The sequence below is a fragment of the Otolemur garnettii genome, unplaced genomic scaffold (genome assembly GCF_000181295.1).
Source record: "Otolemur garnettii isolate 467f Iridium unplaced genomic scaffold, OtoGar3 scaffold00001, whole genome shotgun sequence".
Classification (NCBI taxonomy): Eukaryota; Metazoa; Chordata; class Mammalia; order Primates; family Galagidae; genus Otolemur; species Otolemur garnettii.
This window is the reverse complement of record NW_003852396.1, coordinates 45,351,253-45,372,518: the sequence shown is the minus strand read 5'-3', so window position 1 is coordinate 45,372,518 and position 21,266 is coordinate 45,351,253. Positions and strand designations below refer to the sequence as shown.

At 34.9% G+C, this 21,266-nt stretch overlaps 1 protein-coding gene across 1 annotated transcript in view; it reads left to right on the top strand.

Moving 5' to 3' along the window:
* The first annotated feature begins 301 nt into the window (after positions 1–301).
* Positions 302–21,266, top strand: part of SOX6 (SRY-box 6) — a 499,579-nt gene continuing 478,614 nt past the window's right edge. Inside the window, exon 1 of the mRNA XM_003781137.2 lies at positions 302–350. The gene's annotated coding sequence lies outside the window, so the exon portion shown is untranslated. The remainder of the gene's footprint in view (positions 351–21,266) is intronic.

Sequence of the window (21,266 nt, the reverse complement as noted above, 5' to 3'; positions counted from 1 at the left end):
CTTTTGGTCTTACTTATTTATACTTTTAAACACTTACTTTATTATTGGCGATTTTTAAATAAGCCAAAATGGATAGAGATGTTGTATTCTTTGATGTAGAACAATTAAATAATTATTTCTTTTGGTACTGTTATGTTAGAACATTGTTAGAGTAGATGGGGATAACTGCTTATGATAAAAATGGTATGCTTTACAGCCAGAATATGTACTTCTTTAATAAAGCATATAAATACAATTTACTTATCCTTTTTCATTTCATTTTCTATCTAAAATTTCAGGTCATTTTCATGAATTCAAAGGCAATTTACCAGTGATTTCTGGGTGCTGGGGCTGATTTTTTGTGCATATTTGTAAGTATTGCTTTATTTATTACTTTTTTCATTGTCTAATGAAATAGTTTATAAATGAGTTCTTAATTCCTCTCATATGTGAATTTTTATTAGCTTTTTGTAAGTGTAATTATTATTATTTTTTGTGTTTTCTTAGAAGGAGTAGAGAAAAAAATATCAGCTGGTAATTGGGTAATTGTTATGATTTGTAATAGGCACCATAAAGGACTTAATAGGGCTCAATTTTTGGTCTACAGAAATATGAATAATTTACCCTGATAACTTCTGGCAGTCTTCTGGTTGGACTTGAGAAGTACCTATGCTTGTGGGAAAGATATGTGATGATAGAGAATACAAAGAGCTGTCAGTATATGAGATTAGGTGCAGGCATACTTTGTTTTATTGTACTTGATTATGCTTTGCAGATGTTGTGTTTTTTACAATATAAAGGTCTGCATTAACCCTGTATCAGGCACACTTATGGGCATCATTTTTTCCAATAGCATTTACTCATTTCATGTTTCTCTGTCATGTATTCTTAACAATATTTTAAACTTTTTCATTATTACCACATCTGTTATGATGATCTGTGATCAGTGATCTTTGATGTTAGAATTGTAATTGTTTTGGGGCACCCATATAAGATGGTGAACTTGTGTGTGTTCTGTTTCACCTACTGGCCATTCCCCCATCTCCCTGCCTCTCCTCAGGACTCCCTGTTCTTTGAGGCACAACAATATTGAAAACAGCCTAATTAATAACCCTGCAATGGCCTTTTAGTAGTTAAGTGAAAGGAAGAGTGGCATATTTCTCACTTTACATCAAAAGTGAGGAAGGCATTATGGAAACAAAGATAAGTCAAAAGCTTGGCCTCTTCTACCACACAGTTAGCCAGGTTGTGAATGCAAAGGGAATGTTCTTGAAGGAAATTAAAAGTGCTACTCCAGTGAACACATGAATGATAAGAAAGCAAAACAGCCTTGTAAGTGATATGGAGAAAGTTTTAGTGGTCTGGATAGAGGATAGAATCAGGCATAACATTCCCTTTAAGCCTAATCCAGAACAAGGCCCTAACTCTTCAATTCTATATAGGCTGAAAGAGGTGAGGAAGCTTCAGAACAGTTGGAAACTAGCATAGGTTGGTTAATGAGGTTTAAGGAAAGTAGATGTTTCTAAATCATGAAAGTACAAGGTGAAGCAGCAAATGCTGATGTGGAAGTTGCAGCAAGTTACCCAAAGATCTGGCTAATTAAGGTCATTAATAAAAGTGGTTACACTAAACAATAGATTTTTCAATTGATGAAACAGTCTTATATGGGAAGAAGATGCCATCTAGGACTTCCATAGCTAGAGAGAGAGGAGAAATCAATGCTCGGCTTCAAATCTTTGAAGAACAGGCTGACTGTTTTTAGGGGCTAATGCAACTGGTGACTTTAAGTTGAAGCCAATGCTAATTTACTATTCTGAAAATCTCAGAGACCTTAAGAATTATGCTAAATCTGTTCTGCCTGTGTTCTGTAAATGGAACAACAAAGCCTGGATGATAGCACATTTGTTTACAGCATGGTTTTCTGAATTTTAAACCCAGTATTGAGACCTACTGCTCAGCAAAAAGATTCCTTTTAAAATATTACTATTTATTGACAATGCACTTGGTCACTCAAGAGCTCTGATGGAGACATAGAAGGAGATTAATGTTATTTTCATGCCCACTAACACAAAATCCATTCTGTAGCCCATAAAGCAAGGAGTAATTTCAACTTTCAAGCCTTGTCATTTAGGAAATACATTTTGAAAGTCTATAGCTGCCACGGATAGTGATTCCTCTGATGGATCTGTGCAAAGTAAATTCAAAATGCTCTGGAATGGATTTTACTACTGTGTATGCCATTAAAAATATTTGTGATTCATGGGAGGATATCAAAATATCAACATTAACAGGAGTTTGAAAGAAGTTGATTCCAACCCTCTTGGATGACTTTGAGGGGTTCAAGACTTCAGTGGAGGAAGTAACTGCAGATGTGGGGGAAATAGCAAGAGAACTAGAATTACAAGTAGATCCTGAAGATGTGACTGAATTGCTGCAACTTCGTAATAAAACTTGAGCAGATGAGGAGTTGCTTCTTATGGATGAGCAAAGAAAATAGTTTCTTGAGATGGAATCTACTCCTGCTGCTATGAACATTGTTGAAATGACAACAAAAAATTTAGAATATGATGTAAACTTAGTTGATAAAGCAGTGGCAGCATTTGAGAGGATTGACTTCAACTTAAAAAGAAGTTCTAACTAGTAGTAAAATGCTACCCAAAACAGCATCACGTACTACAGAGAAATCATTTTTAAAAAGAAGAGTCAATCAATGAGGCAAAATTCATTATCTTATTTTCAGAAATTGCCATAGCCATCCCAGTTTTCAGCAACCATGACCTTGATCAGTCAACAGCCATCAACTTCAGTGCAAGATTTTCCACCAGCAAAAAGATTATGAATCAATGAAAGCTCAGAAGATAATTAACATTTTTTAGCAATAAAGTATTTTTAATTAAGGTATGTATGTTCTTTTTTTAGGTACAATGTTTTTATACTTTATAAAGTATAGTATAGTGTTAACATAACTTTTAAATTCATTGGGTGACCAAAAACTTGTGTGACTCACTTTATTGTGATAATTGCTTTATTATGATGGTTTGAAACCAAACACACAGTATTTTCAAGGTATTCTTGTGCTTAAGAACCCAAGACTCATTTGGTGAACATATAAAGTATATCAGTATTCCTCCCTTCTTCCCACTCCTCAAAACACCATTATATTTCAATAGTATTTTGGAGAACAAAGGTCCTTTTTCTCAGGGAGGAAGGTAAATTTCAAGAAAAAACTTGAATACACTTTAAAGATTGATTAAAGTATTTGAAATTAATTGATATATATTTATGATGTAGAACGATTTAGATTATGACAAGGTATTAAAAAATGTGTCTGTGTGTATACAAGCCCATATTTACGTATCTTGAGTTTAAAATCTACTTCAGCTGTTGGTACTTTTAAGGCTCTTTTATATTTGATAACAGCAAAGACATAGGAAACTTTTTCATGTTAGTGTACCACTATAGGAATTTTAGACAATATACTTCTAGGAAATTAGTTGTAATAAATAACATAAGAAATTAGAGTTTAAGTGATTCCATGTTTAAGCAGAGACCAGTGAAAATTTATTTAAAACTACCTTTACTTTTGGTAGTACGGTAGTATTAATTGGGATACGCATTTTGAACCATTTAAAAATAGATGTTCATGTTTAATGTAGTTTGATACATTTTGTATATTTTTAAAATTTTGGATTAACACATGGGCACATACAATTAGGCCATATTATTTCTGTTTGTAAGGTAAAGTGCGAATTATAATTTAGTCCTTCACCCTGGAGATGTGCCCTATACCCCTACATTGTACATAATAGGTGGAAGCTTATGAATCCCCTTTTTATCCTTCTCTCTTCCCCCTTCTTGAATTTAATTGTGTTTTTCTCTCCTGTTGGCATATAGTTGTTTAAATACTAGTTTCAAATTGATATTGCGTACATGGGATGGTTGCTTTCCATTCATTAGATACTCTACTAAGGAGAATGTTCTTCAACTCCATACAGGTAAATACAAAAGATGCAAAGATTGCATCTTTTTTATGGCTGAATAGTATTCCATGGCATTCATATACACAATTTATCCATTCATGGGTAGATGGGCACTTGGGTTGTTTCCACATCTTTGCAGTTGTGAATTTGCACTCTATATACATTTGAATGCAAATGTCCTTGTGATAAAATGATTTTTTTTTTCTTCTGCGTATACACTTAGTAATGGGATTGCAGGATCAAATCAGAAGTCTACTTTTAGCTTTTTGAGGATTTTCCATACTTCTTTCCAAAGGGCTTTATTATTTTGCAGTCCCACCAATAGTGTATAAGTGTTCCCTTCTCTCTGCACTCATGCTAGCATCTGTAGCTTTGGGACTTTGTGATAAGGACTATTCTTGCTGGGTGTAGGTGATATCTCAAGGTGTTTTTAATTTGTATTTCTCTGATAATTGGGGACAATGAGCATTTTTCCATGTGTTTGTTGGCCACTTGTCTGTCTTTCTGGGAGAAGGTTCTGGTCATGTCTCTTGTCCATTATCAATGGGATTGTTTGTTCTTTTCTTATTGATTTGCTTGAGTTCTTTGTAGATTCTGTTTATTAGCTCTTTGTCAGATTGTAACATGCAGATGTCTCCCATTCTGAAGGTTGTCTGTTTGCTTTGTTAATTGTGTTCTTAGCTGTATAGTTTCATTGATTAGGTCCCATTTATTTATTTGTGTTGCTACAATTGCCAATGAGGTCAGCTTCATAAAATATTTTCCTAGACCTATATCATTAAGAGTTTTTCCCACATTTTCTTTAGGGTTATTATTATTTCATGTCTTAGATTTAAATCTTTTATCCAATGCAAGTTAATCTGATCTTCATATTCTTACATAAAACAACAAACTCTATAAACTGTATGGTTCATTCATATTAAATATAAGCCTTTAATTTGCGAGCTTTTTGTGCGAGGTGTTATGGTGAAGATTAGGAAGCAAAGAAAATGGAGAAAGAAATATAAAGTATTTTTGAAGGGCTTTTGGTAAAAATAGAGGATTCTATAGCATTGAGCTTACCCTATTAGAAATCTGAGTGAAGGGAAATAATATTGAGTTGTCCAAATCTTATCTTAGTTGCTTTATCCTTTCTTTTATCTCTTTTCTCTCTTCTCTTACATCATTTCCTTTAGTAATTTTTTTAGGATTATTGTGTTTCTTAAAGTGACAAATAGAATTACCAGGATTTCAACCAAGATGGCCTTGGTTAAAACATAGTTTACATTCTCATCACCCAAAGGGTCTGTTTCCTGAATTTTTCAGGTCTTTCCCCTCACCAGGACATGCATAGGATAGCTTTGAATGGAGATGATCCAATTAGCTGGATATTTTCCTGTGACTTGTAGATCCTGTGACAAAGGGAAAAGTGAAAATTGGAAGGAGCACTGTTGATATAGTTTTTGTATGCTATTTCTGGAGGAGTTTAGCTTAAAAAAAAACAAAACAAAACTTTTGATCAGATGTTGTCTAGTCACTTAAAGGGAAGTCATGCTAATCATATAGGCCTAAAGCAGTTATTTTCCACTCTTAACAATTTCTGTGTGGTAGTTTAGGGAATGGACTTTGCGGTTTCTTTGATCAGTGATCTCAAGCTTTGTTAGAGCCATTCACTGGCTGCAGAACCTTCTTGTTTAAGAAATGTAGCATGATACTATACCCAAGGTAAATCAGAAGACATTAATATGGCATCCAAAATTTTTGAGTTTCTGTTTCTTACAATTATTGTGGAAACTGTTTTCCATTTAAGCTGAATGATGTGACAGTTAAAACAATAGAAACATTTATCTAGTTAGACCTGAGAACAAGCAAATGGGTTCAGCAACAATGGCTTCTCTCATGAACCTTAATTTCCACATCTTGGTACTGTTTATTTGCTACATGATCTAAGGTAGAAAGTTAAACCTCATGGCCATGGGTAGGTTTCTTAGTAAGGTGTGCAAAAGACTGTCTGTGAGATAAGGAAGGTGGGATATTGTTTTGCACATCCATAATGAATAGGCCACACCAAGGGTGTGTGAGAACCGATTGGAATCTTACCTACTTAAATCAACCTCCTAGGTCAGAAGAGGAAAACACTGTGAAAGAAAACGCCTGTCTCTTCAGAAGCTGCATATAATTCTAGTTTTAAAAATTCAAACTACTTTTCTCTTTTTCCATGGTAGATATTGTATAAGAAGAACTTGTTTTGCATGTCTATTTCCCACATTTAATTTTTTATCTCTAATGAAAAATAATTATGTACTTCTTACCATTAAATTTTGCCAGGGCAAAAATGATTGGTATAAGAAAAAGTTAAAAACAACAACAACAACAACAAAAACAACAACAACAATCCAGAGGTAGTTCACTAGGTACTATGCTTTTTCATATTAAATTCTGTCTCTATTTGTGATCTCTACTAGCAACCTTTTTTCCTGAGGTCTCTGACAAAATTTTAGTGTCTGATATAAAAAACGATTATTGTGTCACCCAGATTTGAGGCACTAATAATAACGACAGAATCTTAAATGAGTATAACATTTGATTTTACACACATTAAACTAGCTGAATTTTATAAAATATCTGTTGGGTATGTAGGAATTGTCTACATTTTTGCACAGTAGCAGAATTGAAACCTAGAATTTATAAAATCAGTGCTTTTTCTACAACACTGTCTCCTCTCTAAGAGTTTTAGCTCTTTTCCTACTGTTTTTTGATTATTATCTCAGTCTTTACTTGGTTTCTGTACCAATATTTTTTAAAAGTTGAGATAAAATAAGTCAGAGAAAAGATTGCAGAGAGCCTTCTACAACACTTATTTCATTTCCTCGTGTTCCTGGACGATTTGGTCCTTCCTGACATTTTCCTACTCCTCTATTCCAAAACTGCCACATGTCAAGCTTCAGCTGAAATTTTTTGAATTGCATAGATTTTTAGGAAACAAACAAAAAGAATCATGAATTCAGGTCTTTGTGGTATTTTAAAATGGAAATAAATCTGTTTTAAACTGAGCATCGCCCCGGCCAAGGCTCTGTCAGCGAGAACATCTGTGATTTTAAGGACAAGTAGGTCTAAGTGCGTTATCTTTAAAAAATATTATTCCAGGCTAATCTTGACATAGAGCAGGTAAATAAAAAAGATGAGCTGTGAAAATCCACAAATAGGGCTTGAATGCCATTTTCCATGACAACGGGAGCTGCCCCATGAAAGCATTAATGCTGGGAATGTAAGGAATTTAAAATTGTGCCTTCTCAGTTTTACAGTTGTGTGCTCATGTTAATTAGAGATATACTGACATTTGAAGTATCTACATTAATACACACAGCTACTATACATTTGTGAACTGTGGCCAGAAATCTACTTTAATTGAAAGGAGTTTGCTAATCTGTATGTGTATATCCATTACATTTTAAGCTTTTATGTTGTATATACTAGTGGCCTTAGATACTTGTTCTTTCTGCCCTATTTTCCTCTTTCTAATTTATACCTGAAAAGATAGTCTGCGCTGACCTATTTTGAATCTCTTCGTGGTGTTTTGGAGCTGTATTAATGAAATTTTGAGAAAAAAAATGTTTTTAACAGTGCCATTTATTTGCTGTAGTTTTGAATCTCTCTTTTCCCTCTCTGACTTTCTAAATTATTGTTTTTTCTTACAAACCTTTAAAATGGCCTGCCACCAAAATAAGGTAGGATTTAGGCTTATGGAATTTGCTCTGCTGACTGTATTTAAGCACAAAAAAGCTACTCTTTACGGTCACACTATGGTTTTAGTCAGAAAAGTCCAGTGTTAGAAACCTTGATGGGATGAACAGTGAAGAGGCATTCTGGTTTTTCCAGTATAGCAGAGTTTCATCTTTCGGTCTTGATGTTAAGCCGTGTGTCTTAATTTTTGATTCACAAATATGTTCACAGTAGTTTGATGCCTTCTTGAGGTAACCTTTAGCACTAGAATTTTTAGTTTCTCTGTCTTAGACTTAAAGTCAGACCTTCCATCTATTTTTTGCAAACTCGTATTTCTTAAGCAGGATTTTTAACCTAATTGTTTTGTGTTTGTTGTCTAATGAAACTCCCACACTTACTTTTTGGACCAGTCCCTGAATATTACACAAGACCAGTTAGAAAGAAGCTTACTTTCTGTAGTACCAGAACAAACTGCTCTGAAAAGTTTGTAATACTCTGAACTTGTTTCATTAAAGTATTTTACTGGCACCATTAAACCACTGAGACCTGGGACCATTAAAACTTACTCAGTACTATTATTATTCTTATGGCCTATTTTATCCTTTATTACGTTTTTTTCCACTGTACCAAGTTCCTCTGTTCTTTAGTCTTTCATGTTGCATACTACATATTGTGCCATCACAGCACATTCAGTAATTTCAAGTTAATTGCTCAATTATCAGTGATAGTCATAAAGCATTTAAAACATGCGCAGTGGAAGATTTTAAAAATTTCAAAATAAGTTGGTGTGTCATAATCTTAAATATGAAACATGCCAATATCTGCAGGCATAAAAATACACAGCCTGAGCTAGGCATTTCAGGGAAGGCAAAAACCTACTCTTAAAAAATCAGGGCTTTTGTCTGGCACTGAAGTGTTTCATCTTCCCTAATTTCAAACAACATGTCTAAATTTGATCTTGGTTTACTTTTCGACTCTAAAAATTTGGTCATGCTTTATAAAGGAAAAGGGAAGTAAAATTGTATTGATTTTGTTTGAATGTTTTACTGGAACCTCACAATCACATGTTCACTGTAAAATGATATTTGATGTGAGGTAGATCCATGTTGATGCTGTCCATTAAAGAAGTGGAATAATCTCTTAATAACCTTCATTTACTTATAACTTTTAATCAGAGGACAGTGTTGCATTGAAGTTTGTGTACTGATGATCTATTGATATTGAATAAAACTCCCACAAGAATAGTGACACTTTGGGAACTTATTCTGAATCCTATATGATAGCATTCTCAGATGTCTTCAAGATAATTTACACATTATGGCAAAATAATTATTGTAACTTTTGGCAACCAGGCAAACTATCATTAAATTTTTGCATTAGTATTCAGTTTAGGGTTTTCTCTAAATGAAAACAGTGCCAACAGTTCTTTTTTAGATGCTATTATGCTTCTTTCACATTTTATCGTACTGTAGTAAAGCTAAATTTACTGGTTACATTTGAAGGTGGAGTAGAGCTGCACAAGACATAACATTACAGTGATTCAGTGCCTGATGGAAAAATATTCTTCTTGAGATTGGAAACAATGTGAGGCTTGGGGGAAAATTTTCTAAGAGCTACTAATAAATTTGAATATTTCCCCCAAAAGCTGCTACTTGAACTTGTTAGTTAAGAAGATAAGCTTAGTCATCTTCTAAGTATTCTTATATAACTTTCATTAATATCAAAAGGAATTAAATATATATAGAGGAGAGGAAATAAAGCCATTATTTGAACTGGATGAAAGAAATGGAAGTGTTAACAAATGTACTCAGTGTGCACACCTAGCTATTTTCCAAATAATGATTCATAAGATGTGAAATTTAGTTTGTCTATAAATTCAGGAAAACTTAAAGTCACTCATATCTCAAGTATTTAGATAGAAATATTTTACTTACTATTCAGTTTATAAAGATTGAATAATTAACACAATCTAGTTCATTTTGTTGTATGTGTATCTCTACGTATGACTGTTAGCATATAGTTTTATCTGAAGTACATAAATCATGTTGTTTACTGGAATACTGGTAAAATAATTATCATTTCACCAAATTTTTGCCCCCTCCAAAGCATAAAAATACGAGTTAAATATTGCCAATAAAGATAAATATTTTGTGCATTTTCTCTCTCTGTGTCCTCTCTCTTTCACTCTATAATCTAGAAATTTCTTGCTAGAGGTTTTAGAAAATATGAAGTAATTATAGGATAAAAAGATTAATTTCCAAAGCATCACCTTTCATAGATGACTTGCAAAAAGACTATCCTTTATGTAATAATTAAAAAATTGTCCATATGATGTAATGCTTGTTATTATTATTTGCTTAGTAATAAGGGCTTGGCACAGTGCTTACAAGAGAGAATATATGGTCTGTACCCTAAGGGCTTAAAACTCGATATGTTACTAGAGAGTTTATGTGGGTGGAGTTTTCTTTGAATACAAACTGTACCGGAGTTAGCTCTTTTTCTTTCCAGCTCACACAGTTTCATATATTAAGTGAATCAATATATTCCTAAAAGCAGATTTTCTATTTTTATTTCACTTCTGGGCTCTTTTATATCTTTGGAGCACATAAGTACAACAAAAAGGTATATTTGACAATTAATTATTATTTTTCCCTTTTGATCTGGCATCATAGATAATTCAGCAATAGCATTAATGAGACCCAAGTCTGCACCTCATAACTGCCTACATTAGGCAAAGTATAAATTCTTTCTTTCTTTTAAAACTAAGGCTGGCTGGTGACAAGCCTATGGCTTAGTTTTAATTATTGCCACTAGTATTCTGAGTTTCACTGAACAAAGTGTAGAAGAAATCCAGATATATTAATCCTCATATAAATACTACTTTTCTTTCATTATTGTATATATCATGGAATCATCAATTAGAATGGATTTTTCATTTTACATTTAAAAATTTTAATTATTATTGGTACTTAATAGTTGTATATATTTACTAGACACACATGATGCTTCAAACAGGCATACAATGTATGTTAATCAAATCAGGGTAATTGGGAATATCTGTCATCTCAAGCTCCCATCATTTCCATGTATAGAATGGATTGTTTTTAAAGTGAGATTGATCTCACATAATTTGATAATCTGATGTAGCCATAAGTGCACACTCAATGAATGGCTGACAGCTTTAAGGGCTGGACATACTTTGGGTTTTATCCTTGTTGAGGTAATATGTGAAAGCCACTAATTATATTGATTCTGTGACTAGTTAGAGGGAGTTTCCCCCCAGAATTACAGTCACAAGACTGTTAGACTGTATTGCTGAGAGGCGATATGTGGGAGAAGGTTGAGAGGGTAAGATATCAAAAATGTGGATATAAACAAGGGAGTTGAGTATCAGAAAACTTCGAGGGCCTTGAGTTTTTTGAGAAGATATGGTTAAACAAACGGAGGAAATATCTGTCCCTTGACTTTATTGCAGTAATTAAGAAGAGGAGAAAAGGGAAAACAAAACAAAAGTTGATTGAAGTAGATTTTTGTAGAATCATAAAATGGGTTTTAGGACTACTTTTGAAGATGTGGAAATAGTTGTTTGGACCTGACAATGGTGACTTAAAAGGAGTTCTTCAGTTTAGTTTTTCTAATTTGTTTCTAGTTTATTGATCTCAATTCAACGCCTTTTATATACAACTGTAGGAATTTTAGAAAATGTGTGCCTTCCTGGTAAAAATTAGAATAATTTTGCTTTCTCTGGGTAAAAATTGATATAGATATGTATGAAAATAATTATGTATCATTCTCTACAATAGGCATCCATTATAAGTTCTCATTTATTATAACTATGACCAGGAAACATCTTTATATGTACTTAAGAAAAGACTCAAATGAGTTAGGTTATAAATATGGTATGTGATATTTCTAGTTTTGGGGTTTGGGAAGCTCTTTGGAATTGCCTTTCTGCAAAGTGACTTATAAGGTAATGAATCTTCCTTCTTCTTCCTTTTCTCCTTCCCTTTCCTTTCTATCTTCCCTTTTTCCTTCTTTTTTTTTCTTTTGAAATAATTTGCTTTTAATTAATCTATATGCTGCTTGCCAAATTGTAAGATAATACCAATTATCTTGCCAAATTGTAAGATAACACATGTCCCTTAAATTGTATTCAGGGTCACCTTTTGGATAATGGCTAAAGAATCTAATTTGGGTTTCTTACATAAACTAAGGGCACTCTGGTACACTTTGTGCATTCAAGGGAAACTGAGGAACTTTTGGAATTTATTGTGAGGTGATGAAGACAGGATACTTAGAAATTATAATCTTTATTGGCCCAACAGTTTACTAAACTTACATTAGGATTAGTCAAATTTTAAGGCTTGTTGAATGTTTGCTTTCTAAGAACAGAGAAATAATTATGGTCTTAAAGGAGATAAAGTTTTTAGAAAGACCTCCTACAGTAAGATATTCTATACAGCCATATACCTACAAGGCTGGTATAAGGGAAGTCCTTAGTTGTGTTTCTGTGGTATTTCTTCCACTGGCATCAGTTGCTGATGTCAGTCTTTTTGAGAATAGTTTGACTTAGGGATAAAGGGGATAAATATCCCCATGAAACCAGGAGGGTAAGGTTTATAAGTTATCTTAAGGATACTGAGCAGCTGATGAAACCCAGATATGTCTGAAAAAAGGTTCTGGATTGGTTAAGGTTATTATGATTATATGAAAAACTGATAGAACAGCAAGCTGTGTGGCAATTTGAAATGTCTAGAGGAAACAGCCTGCCACTCTCCCAAAATAGCACCTACCAGTGCTCTGACACTTCCCAGTTTCTGTGGCAGGAGAGAAATGGGAGGGAATAAGCCAGTGGTTTCCACCTTCCTAATGCTGCGACCCTTTAATACAGTTCCTCATGTTGTGGTGACCCCCAAACATAAAATTATTTTTGTTGCTACTTCATAACTGTAATTTTACTAGTTATAAATCATAATGTAAATATCTGATATGCAGGATGGTCTTAGGCGACCCCTCTGAAAGGGTTGTTCAATTCCCAAAGGGGTTGTAACCCACAGGTTTAGAACCGCTGGAATAAGAAGTCAGGGGTTTATATTTGGCATAGAGAAGGTAACAAAAAAAAAGCTGTTGGCTTGCATTAAGCACCTGCCTTGTGCTCGGCATCGTACTAGGCACTTTTACATTGTTGTTTTTATTTATTTATTTTTTTGAGACAGAGTCTCACTATGTCAACCTCGGTGGGCACTACTAGCTGGGACTACAGATGCCTGACATAAGGCCCAGCTATTTTTTTTGTTGGTGTTGCAGTTGTTTAGCGGGCCTGGGCCAGGTTTGAACCTGCCACCCTCGGTGTAGTGGCTGGCACCGTAACCACCGTGTTATGGGTGCCGAGCCTACATTATTGTTTTTAATTCTTTCAATATTCTTATAAGAAGGTTTTATTGGTGGGACCACACCTACGGTGCATCTTACAAGGGTACATGGGAAACTTACTAAACGTACAATATAAATGTCTTAACACAATAACTAAGAAAATGCCATGAAGGCTACGTTAACCAGTTTGATGACAATATTTCAAATTATATATAAAACCAGCACATTGTACCCCATGAATGCATTAATGTACACAGCGATGATTTAAGAAAAAAAAAAAAAAAGAAAGTTTCCTCCCCTGCAATCCTTGGTTATTTTCTCTAAATTCTCATTTCTTTCTGCTTTTATGACACTTACAATGATTGGTATTTGTACATATTTATATTTATTTAATGTCTTATTTCCTTCACTTAGACAAAGCTCCATTAGGGCAAGACCGTGGCTATTTTGTTCAAATCTTTATGCCTGCCTTCTAGCACAGTGCCTGAAACATAGTAAGTTCCCAATAATATTTGTTGAAAGACAAATGAATAAGAAATACATAAAGATAAAAGAAGGAAGGAATGTAAGAATAAAAAAGCAGAGCTGGGTTTTAGATAGTCAGTTTGGTTTTAGAACCTATGTGTTCTGGCATCCCAAAGGGCTTTATTTTATTTGAAATGTTCTTTTTTTTTTTTTTTTTTGAGACGGAGCCTCAAGCTATCCCCCTGGGTAGAGTGCCATGGCGTCACGCTCACAGAAACCTCCAACTCCTGGGCTCAAGCGAGTCTCCTGCCTCAGCCTCCCAAGTAGCTGGGACTACAGGCACCCGCCACAACGCCTGGCCATTTTTTGGTTGCAGCCATCATTGTTGTTTGACGGGCCTGGGCTGGGGATTCGAACCCGCCACCTTAGGTGTATGTGGCTGGCGCCTTAGCCGCTTGAGCCACAGGCACCGAGCCTGAAATATTCTTGATTATAAATATATCTGATAAATTTTCCATAGGTTGAGCTGTCTCAGAGCACCTAAAATATTTGGCCCCATCTTAGTCTGAGATTGAAGGCCATGAAAAAGGCTTGTTTAGTCTTTCTCCTCTTATTGGAATATTGCAGCCATCTTATGCTAATAGTCCTTTCTAGAAATAGAGATGTCATATTCTGGAATTTTAGGCTTCTGTTCCTCCTACATGAACAGAGTGCATTTCTTTCCTTCTTTCTCTGAAATTGACCCTTAATTTAGGTCCTTGTTCTGGTGAACTGACTTTTGGTAATGGTCAGAGAGACTCTTGCTTGTCCTGCTGAGTTTTTCCCTAGAACAGAGTTGTCACTGTGGGAGAAGCTGGGCTCAGCCAAAGACCTTCTTAGCCTGGATGCCTTGTTTTGGTCCTTTAGCAGTAACCTCACTTTTGCCCACTTGATATTTTTTTTTTTGAGACAAAGTCTCACTATTTCACCCTTGGTAGAGTGCCGTGGCATCACAGCTCACAGCAACCTCAAACTCTTGGGCTTAAGTGATTCTCTTGCCTCAGCCTATCAAGTAGCTGGGACTACAGGCGCCCGCTATAACACCTGGGTATTTTTTTGTTGCAGTTGTTTAGCTGGCTTGGGCTGGGTTAAAACCCGCCACCCTTGGTATATGTGGCTGGTGCCATAACCACTGTGCTAGGGGCGCTGAGCCTTTTTTTAAAAAATTGTTATTAGTATATAATTGTCAGGAAACTTTTTGTTTTGTTTAATTTTTGTTTTTGCTTAATGCTATGGACCTGGTGTCATCTTTTAAAAAAGCCTTACTGTGTCCTTCCATTCTCTTTCCCAGAAAATGAGGAAATGTGGAAATGTAAGCATGATAAGAATAAATGCAAGGTTTGCCCAATCTCATTTGTCTAGGTTTTCAGCAGTGCAATGTAGCCTTTAAGGCATAATTCAGCCATGTCTAGGCTTTGTAGACGTGATTAGGTCAAACAGGAAGTGGGTACTTTCCAGATATGTTGAATAGATATAGATTTAAATCTGAAAGTCAACTTGAAGCATCCTATATAAACTCCGAAGGGAGTACATGAAACAAATATGAAGCAATAACCGTCTTTACCAGGACCAAATTGCAATTCTGAAGTTTTGTCCATATGGTAATTTATCATTTGAAATAGTCTGGCCTTAGTATCACAGTGAGAAGTGATCTCACTCCATTAGAGTCTTTAATCAGTGGTCAATGTAGTTTCTAACTTGGCCTCTGAAACCATTTAAAGATGTGATTGTCTGAAGAGTGCTCAGTGTCTGTTGAAAACTAATTCCACTGTATAAATACATACTGAATACTGACTTTATTTACAGTACAGCATTAGATGCTGCATTGAAACAAATGCAGACCTACAAAGTTCCTGTCCTTAAGAATCTCAGAATCTAGACATGACTATTAAACTCTCTTCCTTTTTGTGTCCTTAATGTCTAACCAACCTAATGCATAGTTCAAGGAAGGAATTAATTAATGTTAATTAAGTTGCATTGATTATTGCAGAGGGGATGTACAGAGAAGTAATAACTTATGTAGAAAATGTTGAGTGCCTTAAATATATTAAAAAATAGTACTTTAGGAGCTTCAAATAATTTAAGATATATCCCTTTAAGAAGGAGGACATTAGGAAGCAGATTTTTTGATGTTCATTGAGAGTGGGATAGAATTTTTTCAGTGGACTAGGATGAAGAGAGGAGCATCCTGCTCGTGAAGGGAATAGCATGAGAGCATGAGCATGAGTTGGAGCAAATGAATGGATGCAGGTAAGTATGGGATGGGAGTAAGTCCAGTTGACTGAAGTAGAGGTATGTACAGCTAGAGAATTTAGTGCGGTCATGTCATTGTGGTCCATAAGGCTAAGCTAAGGTATTTGTTAGGTCATAGGTGGCCATCACAACCATGTAATCAAGTGGAAGGGCAAGAGCTTTGCTTTTGAAACATTAATTCAGCCACTAGTTGATCGAGTTGATTATAGAAAAAAGAAAAAAAAGACTAGAGCTAGAGAAAAAACTTGTGAGGGTGATTGCAAAAGTTCAATTAAGAGATAAAAGTTTTTAAAAAAGGGATCAGTAAGACTAATGGGACTACACATTGAGGGAAAGGAGTCAAAATGACTCTGACTGCTTTCTCCCCATTCATATTGTTCATCATAGTACTGAATTTTTGAAAAGGCAGGGGAAAAAGATCAAATTATCTCTTGTCAATGTGCAAATCTCTTTCCATCTCATTGATTAAATTTACACTGAAAATTAAGGATTTTTCTTTAATTCCCTGTGGAAGAGTAGGAAAAGATACATTTTTTTTTTCTTTGAGACAGAGTCTCACTTTGTCACCCTGAGTAGAGTGCCCTGGCATCACAGTTTACAACAACACAGTTTACAATCCCTTGGGTGCAAGAGATCCTCTTGTCTCAGCCTCCTGAGTAGCTAGGATTATAGGCACCCACAACAATGCCCGGTTATTTTTAGAGATGGGGTCTCATTCTTGCTCAGGCTGGTCTGGAACTCCTGATCTCAAGCAATCCACTCACTTCAGCCTCCCAGAGTGTTAGGATTATAGGCGTGAGCCACTGCACCCAGCCCTAAAAAGATGCTTTTTAAAGGAATGAGAGTATCCTTAAAGAAAAAATACTCTTGAGGATTTAAAGGCATAATGTAAACACAAAAAAGTTAACACTGGAAGCTAAAGTGCATAGGCAGAGCCTTGTTGATTTCAGAGGCATAACGTAAAACTTGGCGACCATGAGTGTGATAAAAATGAAGATACTTGAGATTATGTCATTTTTATCGGGTGGCTCTCACATAGAGATTAGTGCATGGCATCTGTGAAGAATAAAACAGGTGCACACAGAGTTTGGTTACTTTTAAAACTCTCTCAGATAAAGTGAGGACTTATGACTCCCTGGTTATATTGCCACATTCTATCCTTGTCCAGAGAAGATATAGTTGTAGCAAATATTAATATTATATTTAAGATATAAGCCTTTTCTACTTGTCTTTTCAAGGTAAAAAAAATTTTAAGACACTTTTTCAAAGAAATGGAACAAAGTCAAGGTGATTATGTAGGGGATCCTTGTTATTCATATTATTTTATAATTCAGACTAACACTAACCTTTGTTTATTATTTATTCATTCAGTCTTTAATAATATGAATATGGACTCTTCTGGATATAAGGGGGGATTTAAAATAGAAAAAGAAGAATTAGTCCTTAGGAATTTATAATGTGTGGTTTATAAAAAAGAAGAATGAAAAGGTGACTGATAACAAAACCTAGTTATTCCTCCTGTCATTGGCCATTGTTTCTTTTGGAGCTAAAGTGATGGATCGCCTCCATCCTTCACTCAAATATAAGCATTTCAGCTCCCTGACATACTGAGTCTTTTGCCATTGCCTCATCACAGGAAGGTCTTTCAAAACCTTTCTGTGAGTTAAGAATCTGTCTCACTTATGCCTAGTGAGCAGTGACTTCACAATTTTTGAGATAGGTTAGGCTAGTGAAGTCATTTCTACAATTAAGATAATGAACATATAGAATCAAGTTTGACTAGTTTAAGCTTTAGGGCCGTCCTGTATATCCATCATTCCCAAGTTCCTTCAGAAGCTCTCATGTCTGCCCCTCACTACTTCTCTCATGTCTCCATCCCCAGTCACTGATCCGCTGTTACTATTGATTCGTTTACATTTTCTAGAATTTTGTAGCAGTGGAGTCATAAGAGTATGAGCTCATTTTTGGTTTAGTTTCTTTCATTCAGGACAGTTATCTTGAGATTCACTCATATTATGCATATCAAAATTGCTGAGCAGTGTGTGTATTTCATTGTGTGGCTATAGCCCAGTTTGATCATCCAATTGAATTCTTTCTCGTTTTTGGCTATTACAAATGAGGCTACTGTGAACTTTTGTCTTTGTGTGGCCCTATGCTTACATTTCTCTTGGGTAAATACCTGGGAGTGGAATGGCTTGGTTAGGTGATTGGTATGTGTTTAGCTCTGTAAGACCTGCTAAACTTTTCCAAAGTGTACTGTTTTTATGAGTTTTATGGATTCTTTGTATGGCTAGTAATTTTTTACTAGCTAGAAATTGTAAATTTTACCTTGTTGAATGCTCAATATTTTGTATTTCTATAAATATATATATGTATATTTTTTATGTCTACAAATATTTTTGAACTTTTCCTGATGTGTAGTTAAGGTAAAAACAGTTTGATCCTTTTATTTATTTATTTGCAGTTTTGGCCAGGGCCAGGCTTGAACCTGCCACCCCCTATATATGGGGCCAGCACCCTACTCCTTGAGCCACAGGCACCACCCACAATTTGATCCTTTTAATGCTTGCTTTTAAGCTCTATCAGTTGGAACCAGTAAGGCCTTTAGTGTAGGATTAATTCTCTTCACTACTGAAGCAATCTGCTCGGTGCTTCTTGTATTATAAAGTCAAATTTTGATGTGGGAAAATGACCATAGTGAGTTTACAAAGTTAATTGTCAGACCTTGTAGACACCTTAACCTCCTTAGACTCCCAACTCCATCTTCTTTGTTTTTTCTTTTTTCTAACTCCATCTTCTTAGTCACTGAAACCAATAGGCGTGGCCTCTGTGAATGATAATTAATAATTTCTTTCTCCATGTAGTAAACTGGGACAACTGTAGGGATGACCATGTTTGTTGTTCCTTTCTCAGGAATCATTGTTCTTTGCTGCCTGATATTCGGTGTTTGAAAACTCTTGTTTTCACATATTTTGTCTAGTTTTTTAGTTGGTTATGCTAACAGGGTAAATGTAGCTAGTGAGAAGCAGAAATCTTCACATATTTAAGGAATATTATATAATGTCTATAAAGCATGCATTATGTTAAGAGTGTTTCACGGAATACATGTAAGATGTCTATTGTTGCAATTTCTTTGCCTGCTCCCTGTTTATCAATGAAGCTTTATTTTATATAATAAAATGTTTGAAACCTTCCTGGACTACTTTTTCCCCACTTGAGTTCTGATTACTTACTCTTTGTACCCATATTATTATTATTATAATTTTTTTTTCTGAGACAGAGTCTCTCTTTGTTGCCCCCATAGACTACTGTGCTGTCATAGCTCACAGCAACCTCAAACTCTTGGGCTCAAGTGATTCTCTTGTCTCAGCCTCCCAAATAGCTGGGGCTACCGGTGCCCACCACAATGTCTGGCTATTTTTAGAGACGAGGTCTTGCTCTGGCTTAGGCTGATCTCGAACTTGTGAGCTTAGGCAATACACCTGCCTTGGCCTCCCAGAGTGCTTGGATTACATGTGTAAGCCACTGTGCTTCACCTGTACCTATATTATTTTTTGCATACTTTTATTATGATATTTATAAACCTGTGTTACAAATTTAGATTTATTTGTCTCTTGTGACAGATCCTAAGTGCTGAGACAATAAGATCTATCTTGTCTACCTATCCCTGTTTTTCAGCCTATAGTAAATGCTTAGATATTTGTTGCATAAATGAAAAATCAAGAGTATTTTTCATGGAATATTATGCAGCCTTAAAGAAAGATGGAGACTTTACCTCCTTCATGTTTACATGGATGGAGCTGGAAAATATTCTTCTTAGCAAAGTATCTCAAGAATGGAAGAAAAAGTATTCAAAGTACTCAGCCCTACTATGAAACTAATTTATAGCTTTCATATGAAAGCTATAACCCAATTATAGCCCAAGAATATGGGGAAAGGGGAGAGGGAGGGGAGGGAAGGCGGAGGAGTGGAAAAGGGAGGGTGATTGGTGGGACCACGCCTATGGTTCAGCTTACAAGGGTACATGTGAATCTCTCTAAATGTAGGATATAAATGTCTTAACACAGTAAGTAAGAAAATGACATGAAGGCTATGTTAACCAGTTTGATGAAAATATTTCAGATTGTATATAGAACCAGCACACTGTACCCCATGACTGCACTGATGTACACAGCTATGATTTAATTAAAAAATAAAATTAAATAAAAAAGTATTTTATACTTTCTACAAAATCTTTAGGAATAGAATTTATTATTGAGAGGGAAGGGAGTGCCTTGGTATTATAAGAACAATTGAGCAAAATAAAAGCAGAGAAGGAATTAAGATTTTGGGGAGCCAGAGAGCATGAGAGCAAAAAAAAAAAAGTGATTAGTTTAAGGTGGGTAATATATGATAATAATATATGATAATAAAGATAAAGATAATGATAATGATGATGAGGGTGATCATCATCATCATCAAGTTCTATGAAAGTAAGAGACAGAGTCATATAAAGGTATGTAGAATGGAGGATAGGAGACAGCGCAGTGTGTCAATGAAACAATTAATTGTAATACTTTCGGCACAATTCTGTAATATAAGAGGCAACATTAGGAACATTACATAAATGTATTGTGTGAATCAGTGTTACTTGAACTGTTGCAATAGGGGTTTTTAAACAAAGTGCTAAGAGAACATGACATACTTTTTGGAGTGACTGAATCTCAGAAAAAAGTGTGGATGGATTAATTAAGAAGTAGAAAGGAATTCTAGATGGTAGAAAATAGCTCCAACACAAATATAGCATAGGCCTTAAATATGCATAGTGTGTGGCAAAAGAAGCAAGTGAATGTTGGCGTTGAGTACACTAAGACTTCACCTTCACTTCCATTTCTGCCACTTGACAAGACTCTGGACAAATTACTTAGCCTTTCCGAGTCTCAGTTCCCTCATCTGTAACATGGGTATGGTTATTAGGAAGATTCTATAATGAATAAAGAACATTTAAGTCCATTAATATATCTGGTAAATAAAGGGCCCAATAACTATTAATTTCTTCTTTTAGACATTTTTTATCTTCTGGTGAGTAAAGGAAAATAATTGAGGAAGGACTTTGTGATCCCTCATCATTTTATATAAGATCCGAGGCATACTATATATGAATGTGACTGATATTCCTATTTATTTCTATTTTCATGGTAAATTAGGATTACAGTGCATTTTGTGATTCAGTACTAAGGCCTAGGTAAATTTATACCTATATTATAAATTTATAATTTATAAAATTATATGTAATTTTCTCACATGTTCTAGGTTTACCTTGTATTTAAATCTATTAACATTATTGGCTAAACTGTACACACAAACCATTTTATTGCCACAGTTCAGTATTTTTCAGGAATATATCTAGTTATAGGGATCATATCTACTGAACGGAAGATTGAAAAGACAAGTATCAGAAATCCTAAATTTTTCCAACTTTTAAACATATTTGTA